The sequence below is a fragment of the Solanum stenotomum genome, chromosome 6 (genome assembly GCF_019186545.1).
Source record: "Solanum stenotomum isolate F172 chromosome 6, ASM1918654v1, whole genome shotgun sequence".
Lineage (NCBI taxonomy): Eukaryota > Viridiplantae > Streptophyta > Magnoliopsida > Solanales > Solanaceae > Solanum > Solanum stenotomum.
In genome coordinates, this window is record NC_064287.1 from 26607189 (window position 1) to 26624194 (window position 17006).

At 35.5% G+C, this 17006-nt stretch overlaps 1 pseudogene; it reads right to left on the bottom strand.

Moving 5' to 3' along the window:
* Positions 1-12522: 12522 nt before the first annotated feature.
* Positions 12523-14900, bottom strand: LOC125868630 (L-tryptophan--pyruvate aminotransferase 1-like; annotated as a pseudogene).
* Positions 14901-17006: the final 2106 nt, after the last annotated feature.

The following is a 17006-nucleotide window of genomic DNA, read 5'->3' on the forward strand; positions in this document are numbered from 1 at the left end:
TGAGATAAGGTAGATGATCATTGAAACTCATGCCTAACTTAGGGGGAGTTTCCATCTAACCAAATCCACTCGGTTCTTAGCCTACATTCCCATAGAATAGTTCATTACCTTGACATTATCACATATGAGGGGTGCCATTGGCCTACCGACTCCAATTCATTCATTAACACATGAAAGGGTGCCTTAAGCCTATCGATTCAAGGTTCAATTAGGAAAGCTCATTAACTACTCTTGAAAGCGTGTCATAGATCTACCGGTTCAAGTCTCATCATTAACCTTCATGGGAAGGTGCCATAAGCCTACAGATTCCAAGGTTCATTACCATCATTAATGGAAGGGTGTCGTAAGCCTACCGATCCCTGAGGTTCATTATAAGCATGTGTGGAAGGGTTCCACTACCCTACCGATCCAGGGATTCAACAATCAACAATATAATCATTTATACAAGAAAAGGATGCATAAGCCCTACCAATTCAAGGTATACTTTATATTGAAGAATCCTTCATATTCTACCATCAACATTCATAAGTGTCACATTGAGAAAAGGCCTTTCAATAATAACACATTCATATTCAAAACATGATAACACTTCAATTTCTCATACTATGCCTTCAAGGCCATACTCACAATGTACATAATAGCTACACCTCCACCTTTCAAGTGGATCAGCATCAAGTTAACAAGTAGCTTCTCATATCTTTCCCTTAAGGCCATAAACCTCACATACCAATATACCAACAATACACCTAAAATAAGCATGGGTAATAACATACTTCAACAATCTAAAGACATTTAAACAAGTTCTATTCATATTGTGCATTATCAAGCTACCCACTTCATAAAGGCATAAACTAGGAATAGAGAGAACTATACAGAGAGAGAACTTTGGGATTTGATTTGGAAAAATGAGAGAATGACAAGTTTAAAAGACTTAAAACCATATATATTTATCATATAAATCATTTAAAATCAACCCCACATAATAAAACATTAAAACAAAATTACCGAAAACCCCCAACTTGAGGCAGCCCGTCAGGGACCACGCCCAACTAAACGGGTCGTGAGGGGCACCACGGCTTATGGTGGTGCATGTGGTCCTTAAGGCAGTGTCCCTCCAATCATTTCCAACCCCTCCAAGGCCAAGGCAAGTCCACGAAAGCTCCCACGATCCGTGGTTTACACCACGAGTCGTGGTGAAGCTCGTGGTCATGAGGAAGAACCTAGGCAAAGTTGCCTTCCCTCCCTTGAGCCTAAGTTAAACCCAAGTTCACTTTCACGGACCGTCTAGGGAACCATGACTCGTGGTGGTGCCCGTGAACTTTGGGACAGTAGTTCTCTCAACTTGCAACATCTCCCACCAAGCTAAGGCAACCCTACGAGCCATCCCACGGCTTGTGGTCATGACCATGAGTCGTGAAGGGGTGCCTTGGCTTGGTACCAAACTTGAGCATGCTTCCTTGCCACCACGGGTGGCACCACGGCTCATGGTGGCCACCACTGGTCGTGAAGACCCTCGTGGTCTAGGGAGGCAGTAGCTAGGACTAGTTTTAGGTAGCCTAGGTTCCCAAACCATGGCCTACACCAAAAACCCTTTGCCCTTGCCCTTAACTCATGAAATTAACCCCACTTTTAGGCACTAGTTTAACCTATCATTTTCTGAGTAGTTACACCCTGTTGAATGAAACCTTTCTCTATGAGGTCTTTCAACTGCTCGTTTAACTCTTTCAACTCTGCTAGTGCCATTCTATATGGAGGAATAGATATAGGATGATTATCGGGAAGAATATCTATACCGAAGTCTATTTCTCTCTCAGGAGGGACTCCGGAAAGATCAGTAGTAAGACTTCTAGAAACTCTTTTACTACTGAAACTGACTTAATAGAAGGTATCTCAACTCTAGATTCATTAACTCAGACTAAGTGACAGACACACCCTTTGGAAACTAACGTTCTTACCTTAAGGTACGAAATAAAATGACCCTTAGGCACTGCTAAACTACTTTTCCACTCTAAGACTTGCTCATTTGGAAACTGAACTTTACAACTCGAGTTCTACAATCAACTGAGGCATAGCAGGCATGAAGCTAGTCTATACCAAGAATAACAAAAAAATCTACTATGTCTAACTTAGCTAAATCAGCCATGGTGCTCTTGTGATTGATAAAAATGGTACAATCCTGATAGACTCTGTCTGCTAGAATAGACTCACCAACAAGTGTAGGAACACTAAAGGGCTTACTAAGTTTCGCAATAGAATATCAAAATTTATCGCAACATAAGGAGTTACAAAGGATAAACTCGCCCCTGGGTCTAGCAAAGCATAAACATTAAATTTAAAGACTTGGATCATACCAGTGACAACATCTGGTGAATCTTCTTGCTCTTGGCGACAAGTGATAGCATAAAGATGGTTTCCTCCTCCGCATGCCCATGAAGTACCTCCTTTTGATGAAGCTCTGTCTGGTGGAGCAACTAAAGAAGACTTGGCTCTATTACTCCCATTACTATTACCCTGCTTATTCTTTGGACAATCTCACATAAAATGACCATTTTGGCCACACTTGAAGCAACCAGTAGAGCCATCATGACACATCCCTGAGTGGTTTCTACCACACTTAGCACATGTAGAAGGCTTACTACCCCCTTGTGCGATACTACCCTGAGAATAGGAAGGTTTAGCTCTGAAATTCTAACTATTGCACTCACTATTGTTCTAAGGAGCATGTCCCTTTTGTTTCTGTTGGAAGGTAGACCGGTTCGCATTATCCTTTTGCTACCGGACTCATTCCTTGATGGCTTAGCCCTCTTATTCTTAAACTCTTCTCTATCCATCAACTTTTTGTCATCAACTTGTTGCACATGGATCATTAGCCTCTCTATGTCCATATCCCATATGAGCATAGTTGTCTTGCCTTCCTTGCTTTGTAGGCGAGATAACAAAGCAACGAATAAACTCATTCTACTCCTCATGCATCAACCATCTCAGGAACATACGGGGAAAGTTGTGTGAACTTCAGACTGTACTCATGAACGCTCAAAGAATCCTGCTTAAGAGTGAGGGACTCTCGTACCTTTGCTTCTCTCAGTTCTCGGGGGAAGAAACGCCCCAAGAAGGCCTCATCAAAATAAGCCTAACTCACAGGTGGTGCTCCCTCAACTCGGTTCTTCTTCGATTGATCAAACCATATTCTAGCGACACCCTTCATTTGGTATGCAACAACTTCTAGCCTTTCAGTACTAGCAATATGCATGATCTCAAAAACCTTCTGAAGCTCTTCAACAAAAAAATTTGGATCCTCAGTAACACTTGAACCTATGAAGCTTGGCGGATTAATCCTTAAGAGCTCATGGATCCTTTAAGTATCAGCCCCTTCCTGTCGATTCTATCTCTGTCCAACTTGATTGGTCACAACCTGACTTAGCATCTGGATAGCTTCACGAAATTCAGTATTGGTGACCTTTCCTTGAGATTACACTTCTGCTACATTAGGTACCCCTTGCTTCTGTGGTTCAACATTCCTTCGACTGGGACGACCTCTGACAGCTCTTCATGGACGCATTATCTAAATGACAAGCGCAAGCACGAGTTAGAAGAAAATTTTTTGAGATAAACTCTATCGCACGAAATGAGTATAAAAGAAGTGAAATAATTCCTAAGTGTCGCACCCTACTAATTATAGATGTGGCGCGCTTCACACCAATAACTAGGACTGTACAGACACGACTTCATAGATTCTTATTGTGTGCTCTGATAACATGTTTGTCACGCCCCGAGCTTACAACTTGGGTAGGACTGGCACTCGAGAATAATTGTTGGCCCCAAGCGAACCCTTGGCTTGGCTTACTACTCAGCGGAAGACTTAAACACAAGAAATAGTCTCAAATAAGGAACTTATGAAATAAACTTAGAGTGTCTTAAAGGAAATATTTAAACTAGTCAAGATGGCATCTAAAGTGTCAAAACATAAGCCAATAGCAAAATAGTGACAAGAGAACTAACTAATTATCTATCTATAAAGCCTCTAAAACTGAGATGGATGTCGGGACAAGACCCACGACGTCCTAATGAACTAAAATATGGAAAAGCAATAAAAAGGGATCCTCCAAAATGAATGAGGCTCACCAACAAACTCTAGAGCTCAACTAGAATCAACGATGTGGTGGATGTTGATCGTGGTTACCTGTATCTGCATAATTAAAAGATTCAGGACAAATGGCATCAGTACATTGAATGTATAAGCATACTAGGGGAATACTAAAACTAGACATAAGCTTGTAAGGAACTGAAAGAACAAACCTGGTCTCAACTCAACTCATTTGAACTCATTTCAATATAAAGCAGTATAAACAAAATCTTTAAAAACATGGATAACAACTCTGTGTATTTAGAAATACCATAATAACTCTGTATGTATGCAAGCATACAATATGAACTCTGGAATGTATGTAAAAATACTATTTACTTCTGTGTATATAAGAATACAAAATACTCTTGTGGGAGTTTGTGTAACCGACAACCATCACTTAAGAGCTAGTATGATTATACAAAGTTTTGCTTCACGCTGTCAGGGCCATCCTATACCTTGCCGAGGGTATAGAACCTGACTACTAAGTGGATCCACTAGTGTATGCTACAAAGCACTAGGGAATCATATAAAAAGTATTACCCTTTTCTACCCATGGTGAGTACATGGTTTATGGGGCTGGGAGTTGTTTAAACTCTCTCCCATATCGGTGCTCAATACTACTCCCAAAATATACTAGCTCATATGTTTAAAAACATAACGCTGTGGTTTGAGATAATGACTCAAAAACTAGACCGAAGGCTCTCTTCGGAATCAGTGTTTCCTCTCTTGCTTAATTATGAAAGCATTTATTCTTTACCGAAAACTAGCTCAAAGGATCTTTTGGAAATCTCAGTTTCCTTTCTTGTTTAAATGTGAAAACATTTTACCCTTTGGGAATACATAGTCCAAATATATACTTTTGAAGAAATGAACTACAATATTTACTCTTTACTCAACTCAAAACTAAGGTCTTAAAACAAAGTTAAAACATTTGTAAAAGACTTTTGGAAGACTCTATGAACTTCTCTTGACTTGGCTCTTAACTTTCCTTGAATTTGAATTTATTGATTCAAGGATTGTGATTTCTGATAGGAAAGATCTCATGATGTTTGGAAGTGTTTTTAGATACTTAAACATGAGCAACGATCAAGAAATCACTGTATGAAAGAAAGTACACGATGCTGAGATGCATGTAAATATTTGGTCACGAAATAAATTTTGAGGCAGAAGGGTCCGTGACCATTACGGGATGCGGAGAAAAATATTCCAATCCTGAGGAACAGGTCCGCGTCGCGGATCTCATACCCAGATTTGCCCGACATGTTCCTTCTTCATTTTCTAACCCCAAATTTGCCTAAATTCGATTCTTTTTCTCAAATCATCTTTATATTCAGATACCCAGTATGTGTACACAAGAATCTAATCAAACAAAACTCTAAAATCGACACTATTCCATCAAGAACTCAACAATCCTATCAAATTTGAAGAACAAAAGCCAATTTCAAGAACACAATTTAAGATTATCAAACTTTCAACTTTATAGAATGAATTTCGCTGAACTAAATAATATTGCCTCATGGGTGAAAGAACCCAACTCTATGAAAGTCTCACATATATCTTTAGGGATCAACCCTTGGCAAAATGACTTCGATTCCGCAAGAGATCTCCAAGAACACTTGACTTTTCTCCTCTTTTCTCCTCTTGAGTTCTTTCTCTAAAAAACCTAGCGTGAAATCTTTGAGTCAATACAATGAACTAACTCAGTTTAGACCCAAATAATTTACTAAGAATGGATTTAATTAATTGAGTAATGAAAAGACCAAAATACCTCTTTTAAATCCGGTTAACTTTCCTTATTTAGATAGCCCAAATTCAAGGGGGAATATCTCCTTCATACGAACTCGAAATTGATCAAACTTGGCGGCGTTCGAAAGATAATTCAAAGATATTTCCTACGGTTTCTTGTAGCCTACCTAAATCATCCTGATATAGGAGTTATGTTCATTGGAGATTAAGTTCTTTTTGAATAAACACATAATGAAGACTTTTGTGATCAGTGAATACATCTACATGAACACCATAAAGATAGTGACGCCATAGTTTCAAAGCAAATACTATGGTAGCCAACTCTAGATCATGGGTTGGGTGATTCTTCTCATGAATTTTTAACTAATTAGAGGCATAAGTTATAACTTTGCAATTCTACATTAGCACACAACCCAAACCAACTCTGGACGCATCACAATATACAACAAAGCCTTGTGTACCTTCTAGTAAGGTCAATACTGGGGTAGTAGTCAACCTATTTTTCAATTCCCGAAAGCTTTTCACACAAGCTTCAGACCATTGTAACTTCACTGTTTTCTGAGTCAACTTGGTCAAAGGGGACGAAATAGATGAGAACCTCTGTACGAACCTTCTATAATAGCCAACCAACCCCAAGAAACTCCTAATATCAGTTGGAGATGTGGGTCTAGGACAAGTCTGCACTACCTCTATTTCTGAGTGTCAACTCTAATCCCATCACCGAAAACAATATGGCGTAAGAATTCCACAGACTCAAGAGAAAACTCACACTTAGAGAACTTGGCATAAAACTCTCTATCCTTTAGAGTTTGGAGAACTATTCTGAAATGGCTAGCATGATCTTCCTCATTCCTTGAATAGATTAGTACGTCATCAATGAAGACAACAACAAATATATCTAAATAAGGCTTGAATAATCTATTCATAAGGTCCATGAATGCTGCAGGGGCATTGGTTAAACCGAACGACATGACCAAAAGCTCATAATGACTATAACGAGTTTTGAAAGATGTCTTTGGAGTATGACATTCCCTTACTCTTAACTGATGGTAGCCAGATCTGAGATCTTTCTTAGAGAAATAAGTGGAACCATGAAGTTGATCAAAAAGATCATCAATTCTCGGAAGAGGATACTTATTATTGATAGTAACCTTGTTCAACTGACAGTAATCTAGACACATCTGAAGGGAACCACCCTTCTTCCTCACAAACAAGACCGGAGCGCCCCAAGGTGAGACACTTGGTCAAATAAAACCGTTCTCTAAGAGATCTTTTAACTGCTCTCTCAACTCCTTAAACTTTGTGGGTGCCATTCTATATGGCAGAATAGATATAGGACCAGTATCAGGAAGAATATCTATTCTGAAGTCTATTTCTCTCTCAAGAGGGACTCCGGGAAGATCATTTGGAAAGACTTCTGGAAACTCTATTACTATTGAAACTGACTAAATAGGAGGTATCTCAATACTAGAGTCATTAACTCAGACTAAGTGATAGACACACCCCTTGGAAACAAACTTTCTTGCCTTAAGGTATGAAATGAAACTATTATTAGGCACTGCTAAACTATTTTTCCACTCTAAGACTGACTCATTTGGAAACTAGAACATCACAACTCGAGTTCTAAAATCAACAGAGGCATAACAGGCATGAAGCCAGTCCATACAAATAATAACATCAAAATCTACCATGTCTAACTCAACTAAATCATCCATGTTGCTCTTGTGATTGACGGAAATGGTACAATCACGATAGACTCTCCCTACTACCGGGAAAGTTATGTGAACTTCAGACTAGGAGTGAGGGACTCTCGTACCTTTACTTCTCTCAATTCTCGGGGGAAGAAACGCCCCAAGAAGGCCTCCTTAAAACAAGACCAACTCACAAGTGGTGCTCCCTCAGCTCGGTTCTTCCTCCATTGATCAAACCAGATTCTAGCGACACCCTTCATTTGTTATGGAGCTAGTTCCATTCTCTCAGCATCAGCAATATGCATGATCTCAAAAACCTACTGAAGCACTTCAATAAAATTTTCTGGATCCTCGGTAACACTTGAACCTGTGAAGCTTGGTGGATTCATCCTTAAGAACTCACGGATCCTTGAAGTATCAGCCACTTCGTGTCAATTTTCTCTCTGCCCAACTTGATTGGTCACAACTCGGATAGCTTCACGGAATTCAGCATTGGTTACCTCTCCTTGAGGTTGCACTTTTGGTGCATTAGGTACCCCTTGTTCTTTTGGTTCAACATTGCTTCTAGCGGAACGACATCTGACAGCCCTTCATGGTGGCATTATCTGAACGACACATGCAAGCATGAGTTAGAAGAAACTTTTTAGAGATAAACTCTATCGCACGAAATGAGTATGAAAGAAGTCAGATAATTCCTAAGTTTCACAACCTCTTAATTATATTTGTGGCGTGCTTTACACCGATAATCAGTACTCTACAGACACGAATTCATAGACTCTCTAAGACTCTTGAACTCTGTGCTCTGATACCAAGTTTGTCACACCCTGAGCCTACACCCTGGGTGGGACTGGCACTCGAGAACCATTGCTAGTCCAACGCGAACCCTTGGACTGGCTTACTACTCAGCGGAAGACTTAAAAACAAGAAATTGCCTCAAATAAGGAACTTATGACATAAACTTAGAATGTCTTAAAAGAAACATTCAAACTATCTAAGATGGCATTTCAAGTCTCAAAACATAAGCCAATAACAAAATAGTGACAAGAGTACTAACTAACTATCTATTTATAAAGCCTCTAAAACTGAGATGGATGTCGGGACAAGACCCACAACATCCTATTGAACTAAAATACTGAAAAGTAATAAAAAGGGATCCTCCAAAAGTAAGAAGGCTCACCAACAAACTCTGGAGGTCAACTAGAATCAACGATGGACTGGATGTTTATCCTGGTTACTTGTATCTTCATCATTAAAATATGCAGGCCAAATGACATCAGTACATTGAATGTATGATCATGCGAAGGGAATACTAAAATAAGATATAAGCTTGAAAGAAACTGAAAGAACAAATCTGGTCTCAAATCAACTCAACTGAACTCATTTCAATATAAAGTAGTATAAAGAAAAGCTTTAAAAACAAGGATAAAAACTCTGTGTATTTAGAAATACCATAATAATTTTGTATGTATGCAAAGATACAATATGAACTCTTGAATGTATATAAAAATATAATTTACTTTTGTGTATATAAGAATACAATATACTGTTATGGGAGTTTCTCTAACTGACAGCCATCACTTCAGAGCTATTGTGATGATACATCATTTTGCCTCATGCTGCCAGGGTCATCCTATACCTTATCGAGGGTATAGAACCTGACTACTAAGTGGATACACTAGTCTATGCTAAAAAAGCACTGAGGAATCATCTAAAGAGTATGACCCTTTTCTACCTATGGGGGCTAGGAGTTGTATGAACTACTCCCTATATCGGTGGTCAATACTGCTCTCAAAATATACTAGCTCATATGTTTAATAAATAACTCTGTGGTTTGAGATAATTACTCAAAAACTAGCCCAAAGGCTCTTTTGAAAATTAGTGATTCCTCTCTTGCTTAATTGTGAAAGCATTTATTCTTTATTGAAAACTAGCTCCCTTTGTTTTCTACAAATTGAAGAATTTTCTTTTCACAATAAGAACCTTTTCACAGTAAGGCACAATAAGAACCTTTTCACACTACCCTTTGTTTTCTATAAATTGAGGGATTTCCTCTTATTTTATGAAATACGAATTTTTCTAGACTACTTCTACTACTACTAAATTTAGTATTCAAGTGTACTTTACTGCCGTTGAGTGGTTTGCTGACACCGTTGTTTTAGGTACCGATACATCGATGATTAAGATCGTTCTATCCTGGGAGGATATATTCCATTAACCTCGGGTACTCTAGGGGAATAATTTCCTTAAGGGGACACTGTGCATTCTGTGGGCTCAATTTTCTCTCTTTGAGAAAAATATTTTTGTATTGTTTCTATTCGGTTTCTGATTCTATTTTCTCTACTAGTTTTATTTTTCTAGTTTGAAAATACTCTTTTAACTTTGTTGTTTCTTACCAAGTTCTTCAAAGTTTTGTTCTAAGTATCTTAGGAATACAAGATGAACAACAATATTGATCACTGGTATGCCATCATATTAATTGTGTTCAAATATGTGATAATCTTGCAGATTTGATAAACTAAGGCCTTGACAAGATAAAGAGTCTGAAGCACGTCGAGGGGGGGGGGGGGGAATTGAAGCTAAAAATTTCTGAGTTATATTTTAGGAAACTCAACCTGGGACTAAAGATCCTATAACCAAGTTCAATGGGGAGAACAAATCATATGATGACTTGTTGTGGAATGCACTATTCTTAATTTTATTCATTCCCTATGATGTGAGTGCATTCATCCTATAATGATTTGTGGAGGTTGAGTCTTGAAATTCTAATGAAAGTTTGTATCTCGTATGAGTGGGATGTCAAATTATAGGAGCATCCTTGACAGNTCATATGATGACTTGTTGTGGAATGCACTATTCTTAATTTTATTCATTCCCTATGATGTGAGTGCATTCATCCTATAATGATTTGTGGAGGTTGAGTCTTGAAATTCTAATGAAAGTTTGTATCTCGTATGAGTGGGATGTCAAATTATAGGAGCATCCTTGACAGATTTCATCTATGTGAGTGTGAAAGTAGGCCGCTTTCTATGAAAATGAGCTTGTTCTCAAAAACACTTATGAAAACCGGGATAGCACAAGGATGTAATGTGTTGGCTAAGAAAGCTTATTTCAACACCTTGATTATTGTGTGTAATCAATGATATTTTATTTCCACTAAGTAGTCATAGTTCAAGTCTGAGACCACTATTGACTCTGGAGTAAAGGTTATTATTTTACTAAGTGAAGGCTCAATACAGAGCACACTTTCATTATGCATAATAGTCTACGTTCAAATAAATTGGTGAACTCTCTTATTTTAATATTAAAATGAGCTGGGGAATGTTGGTGTATATGAATTTTATTATTAAAACATTAAGTGCATATGTTAGGTTCTTCTAACTTATATGACCAGTAGTTTTTGTTTTCTTGTAACTCATATGACCATTAGTGTCTTGTAACTTATGTAATATCTATCACATTTATCTACCCACATTGCTACCCCTCAGTCTACCCATTGATTATATGGAAGACTCCTTCACCTATAAATAGTGGTGTTTCTTCTTTGTGAAGTATCCCAAGAAATATAAGATAGAGTGTCCGTCAAAAAAGATGAGAAGTGTGAAATAATAGTTTACTGTTTAGTAATGAAAGAGTTAGTTGAGACAAAGAAGAATACTCTAAGTCTTCAACTATATTTACTATATACAAAAGAGAATATTTATATGCCGAAGGAAGGTGTTCTTTTGTGGAGCTTTGGACTCTTTAACTAATCCAGAGTTACTTGAGTTGTACACATTGTTGGGTTGTTGTATTCTGGAGGGGACAAGCCAAGAGTGATACTTTTGGCGGTGTAGATTATGCCGCAGTGGGCTTGATTCTCCTTAAAGAGAGCGAGATATCCGCATCTCAGCCTAAAGATTTATTTATTCATTTTTGTCATTTTATTTAACTATAATATTTTGTATTTGTGGTATATATTACACTAACATTCCGCATAGTAAACCTACCCTGCTTTCAAATAATAAAATAGCTAACGAGCCCTAAAACCTAAATTCCATCAAATTTTGCAGCCAAAACACAAGAACAACAACATGCCAAAAACAATATAAATGACAAGCATTTCAGGTAGCATCCTAAGCTGCACAGACTCTTCACTTACAATGTCGCATCGGTGCCAAACTCTCCAAAAATAAACTATTTTTTGGAGAATCCTACAAACACCCATTGCCATTTTTGAAGCATCTGAATAACATAAGCTTCATGAACCCACCTGTCATATATGCTAGTTAGCGACCCCAAATCAGGCACAAGAACCTTATCATCCTTCTTCTCTGCACCAGCAAAATACGATGTATCTCCATCTGCATTATCATAATGTGGAGAAATTTACTAGGTTTTCTTTTATTATATATATACACCATGTGATTCAATGATCAATATTCTGTTGCACATTTAATGTCCTCCACTAAAGTGAGTGTTTGAAAATTTTGTTCACACCCATAGTTTTAGTTTTTATTTTTTCTCCTATATTATAAGTAATAAATTGTTTTTACTTTTGATCTTTCCTTATGATATTTGATTATATACATTTAATTTTTAATTAGTTATATTACTTAATTATCAATATATCATGTTATGTTTATATTTTTACTTCATATTTGACAATAACACAATTATAAAAATAATATAATCCAAATATATCATACTTCAACACACTTAAATTAATTGAAAATTAGATATTTCTCAATCTAATATTATAAAGATCAAAAGAACATGAGACCAAAAAAATACTATTATCGACCCTTTTCTATTTTGAAAACTTTTTTTGGCATTAATCAACCAAGTTCTATCAATTCAAGAAAATATTCTATCCAAAATCAAAGGTTCATTGCTGCAAAAAGAAAATCACAATATAGAGTCTAACTATTACCCACTTATAGCTAGAATATTTTGATAAAAACTGATATTATATAAATTTAACTATGTAATATTTGATGCATAAATGTCATAATTTCCATTTGTAGGTCCTTGAATAGCCATAAGCTTCTCTAGAAAAATGTTGAAGTCTTCATATCTACTCAGCATACTTATCCTAACACTTCTTGAATCACTTTCAAATCTTCTTCCACTCCGTGTATGAATCTTGTGTTCTTTAAAAAGCTTTTCACAATCTTCCTCTTCAACTGCTTCGCAAATTAGCCATGCAAATGTTGTTTCAAAAACAATATGAATTTCAAAAGAAAAGAAAACTTTTTTCAAATATATATTGATAATATCATAGCTTATAATCTCAAACGTGACATAACATTGTAATTTTTTGTGAAGTTACGTTATTTTTTAAACAGACTAAAAAGAAAATGTTACGTTTTAATCTTTTGTAATTACCAGGGTGTGATTCACAAAAGTCTTTTGTGAAGAGGCAATATTGAAGAGGGTATGTCTAGAGGACAAAAAGTTCATTAGCCCTAACAACTTGTCTTAACCTCTTCCACCTGTTAGTCATAAGAGACTGACTATATTCAAAGAAATTTTCCATATTGGGATCCAAACAGCTATCAGAGATCACTTCAAGAATCTTAGCAGCTCTAAGTTGAGCTTTTTTTGATACACCAATTGTACTAATCTCCATGAACTTTATCATCTTCCTTACCACCTCTTTGTCCTTAGCAAGTGCCCAACTGCATGTAAATCAAATTATAATAAGTGATAAACTGAAATTTGTATACTTCTAAAAGTTTATATCGAAAGGGGAGCGTAGGAAAAATGATAATATCGGCTCTAAGTAATCTTTAGACTTGTAATTAATGTTTGAAAATTTACCCAATACTGGAACCAGCATGGCCAGTTCATTTGGAAATAGTGAAGAGCATAACATCATGGTTTGTAGGTATGGTAATAGCAGTGTACTGTGGCCAATAATAAGCTAAATCATAGATTAATTTTCCTTGATCACCATTAACTACAGGCTCTCTAATAACCCCATCAGGATTATTTGGAGATGTAATGAACTCAATATAAGCTTTACTTTTCTCAAAAGTTCTTGCATCTCCTGCCCATTTGTGTAGTCCTGACCTCACAAAATCAGTCACTTCTGGATACGCCTGCAAAAAGACAATTACTTAGTAATTAATCAAGAAATATCACTTTTAAGTATACTAACTAAGTCGCACGATGTGTTCCAAGAATTATATATTGTGTAGTATTTAAGGGTGTGGCCTTGTGATTACTGCAATTATCAGAAAAAGAATTATGACTCATGTTATAATAATGGATCTAACATGTACCAAGAACCATGTGACTAATTAATAAAGAACAATAACTAATATTTTTAACATGTATTGCAAATCTTTGCATGAACCATGTTCTTATAAATATGTTTCTTAGGATACATTGTAAGTAACCAACATTGTCTCAACGAGAAACATGGTATGTTAATATGAGTGAAACAATATTAAACATGTAAGTAACCAACAATGTTTCATTGACTTTTAATAGGTTAATTAGAGATTAATCAACATTAGATATATTAAAATAATATCTATAGTCAAAAGGAATCATTAACCTTGTTAAGTCCTAAAACCTTAATATATAACCCCTTTTAATAACTTTTAATTTTAGACCACTAATTTTATAAACCATAGGCTAGGACATATATCTCAATTTAAATAAAAAAAAGTATATCGTATAAATGCGTACCGAATAAAAAGTGTAGCTGAAACTACACTGATTGGCTCAAGTTGATCAGTAGGAGAAAGAGCATGAAGTGCAGTCTGCATAAGCTAGCTTGATCCAGTGCCAACAATAGTATAATGATCATCCACAATTGCATTTCCAACTACATTATTCAGCCTCATAATTTGTTCTTCTAGTTTTGACTCCAAGAACCAACACAAGCTATTACCATTAGCAAAATAACTCAATGAATCATTACCATTGAATGTTATGTCACACTTGTTCCCCTCTTTTCTCCAATATGACTTATACATTGTTTGATCACCACTATACACACATGACAAAAGTCAAATCCCAAATTAGTATTCCAACAAAGAATTGAGCAATTTGTAACTTTTCTACAATTTTTTATAAAAATAGACCTAATCTCTAGAAACATAATAAATCACTCAACATTGAATAAATTGAAATTGGTGATTTCATATATAAAAAATTGAATCACGGGGATTGACCAAGACCATAAGCGTATAACTTATACAAAATATTCTAACTAAAAATAAATTAAAATTGTAAATGAATACTCATTGATCTAGATTAATAATGGTGGAAGTGTCCTTAGGGTCAGTTTCTGAATTTGCACAAGGGACGGAAGAACACTTGACAACGCAATCATCTGTTCCACACATCTCTTTCTCTTTTTTGTGAAACCTTAAATCAATCACAAATAAATTTATAGGAAAAGAAAATAGATTTGGTGTCTAGATATAGGGAACGAGAGAAGTCTAATTGCCATAAAATCTTTTTTAATTAATATGCAGAATTTTGACTGGATTTTCTTATTAATTGCACTTGTCAGTATCCACCAAAGTCTTTCTAAGTAATTTGACTAGATTTTTAAATGGGTTCTCCCAATTATCTCTTTCTAAATGTAGTTATTAAGGTATTTATTACATATCTTAGTCATGCATTATATTGCGTACACATGTTTATTTGTCATAATATAATTACAATATAATTATAAGTGTATTTGTTGGTTGCACAAAAAATCTCTTAAGTAATAGGACTAGATTATTAAATGGGTTCTCTTAATAAATATTTTTAAATGTAGTTATTAAGGTAGGTATTACATAGCTTAGTCATTATGCAATATAACACTTACACAGTGTAATAACACAATTAAAATAATTTAAAAGTAAAATTTAATCATAAAAAATGAAACTTAATAATTGATAAGTATGTGCCTTTATGAATGATAATAAATTAGGTATTTCAGATACATATTATTTCTTAAACATATATTAATAAATAATCAAATATTTGTAACTAATATTGTAGAAAGTAATTGATATATATATTTTCATATCAATAATATTTCAATCTAATTAATTTTTAAATTTAATAGAACACATTTTGTAAGAACATCATGGACTAAATATTTGAAAGAAAGATTAATATCTACGTGAATCATAATTATTTTTCTTATAATTGTGGTGTTAGGGTTAACTTGCCTTCGATCACTATCAAGATTTGAACAGGTGGAGTATTTTTCCTTTGTTGGAATTTAAATTTGGGATCTCATGATTTTCAATTCACTTCATTGATCACTAGATTGCCCGAAGGGCAACATGAATTACAGTTTGTAGAACACATTAGTTACTTAATTAGTCTAAGTGAGCTTTCTTTGATTATAACTAATATTAATTCTATTTCGTATGTTTAAATTTCAATAGAGATAGAAGGCAAGTCAACTCTGACACAACACTTATAAGAAAAATAATTGTGATTCATGTTATAGCTAATGGATCTACATATACCAAGAATCATGTGATTAATTAATAAAGAAACAAGCACAAATCTTTGCATGAACCATGTTCCTAAATGTTTCTTCACGATACAATGTAAGTAACCAACATTATCCCTGTCACGACTTGAGCCTACACCCTGAACTTAGCCGGCACTCAAGAACCATTGTTGGTCCCCAAGAGAATCCTCATCATAGATGGCTACAAGCAGAAGACTAACTCAAGCACACATACGCTTAAAACAGAATTAAATTCATTGAACTCCAATAGTGAACTTTAAGAAAGTCTGACCAATACTCAAAAGACAGTAAATACATAAAACTCTTCAACTCTGTCTATCTATGAAACCTCTACTTTTACAAAAAGATATCAGGACAAGACCCACGACATCTCAAAACTACTAACTATAAGGTAAAGGTAATGTCCTCTGGAATATAAGAAGACTCGCCAAAGCTGACTGGAATATCACATGACCTCAACGAAATGCCTATTGATGATCCTGAATACCTTTATCTACATCATGAAACGATGCAGGTCAAATGGCTCAGTACATGAAATGTACGAGCATTAAGGGGAATTCTAAAGCATAAACATAGGATTGAACTTGATAAAAAGGAAACATACTTACCTTTTCTCAACTCACTCAACTAAACTCAACTCAAGAATATGATACTCAACTCAAAGGTACTCAACTCAAGATACTCAACTCACGATACTCAAGGATAAAGCAACAATAAAAGATGCAATATATGGAAAACATTTAAAACAATAGATAATAACTCAATCGTATTGAAGAATATAATAATAACTCAATTTGTATATAAAAAATATAGTATAACTCTATGGGAGATTCTCTAACCGACAACCATCACTATGAGCTATGTAATAATACAACATCTGACCCACGCTTCCAGAATAGTCCTATACTTTGTCGGGGTATAGAGCCTACTACTAAGTGGATCCACTAGTATATGCTAAAACACATTAAAG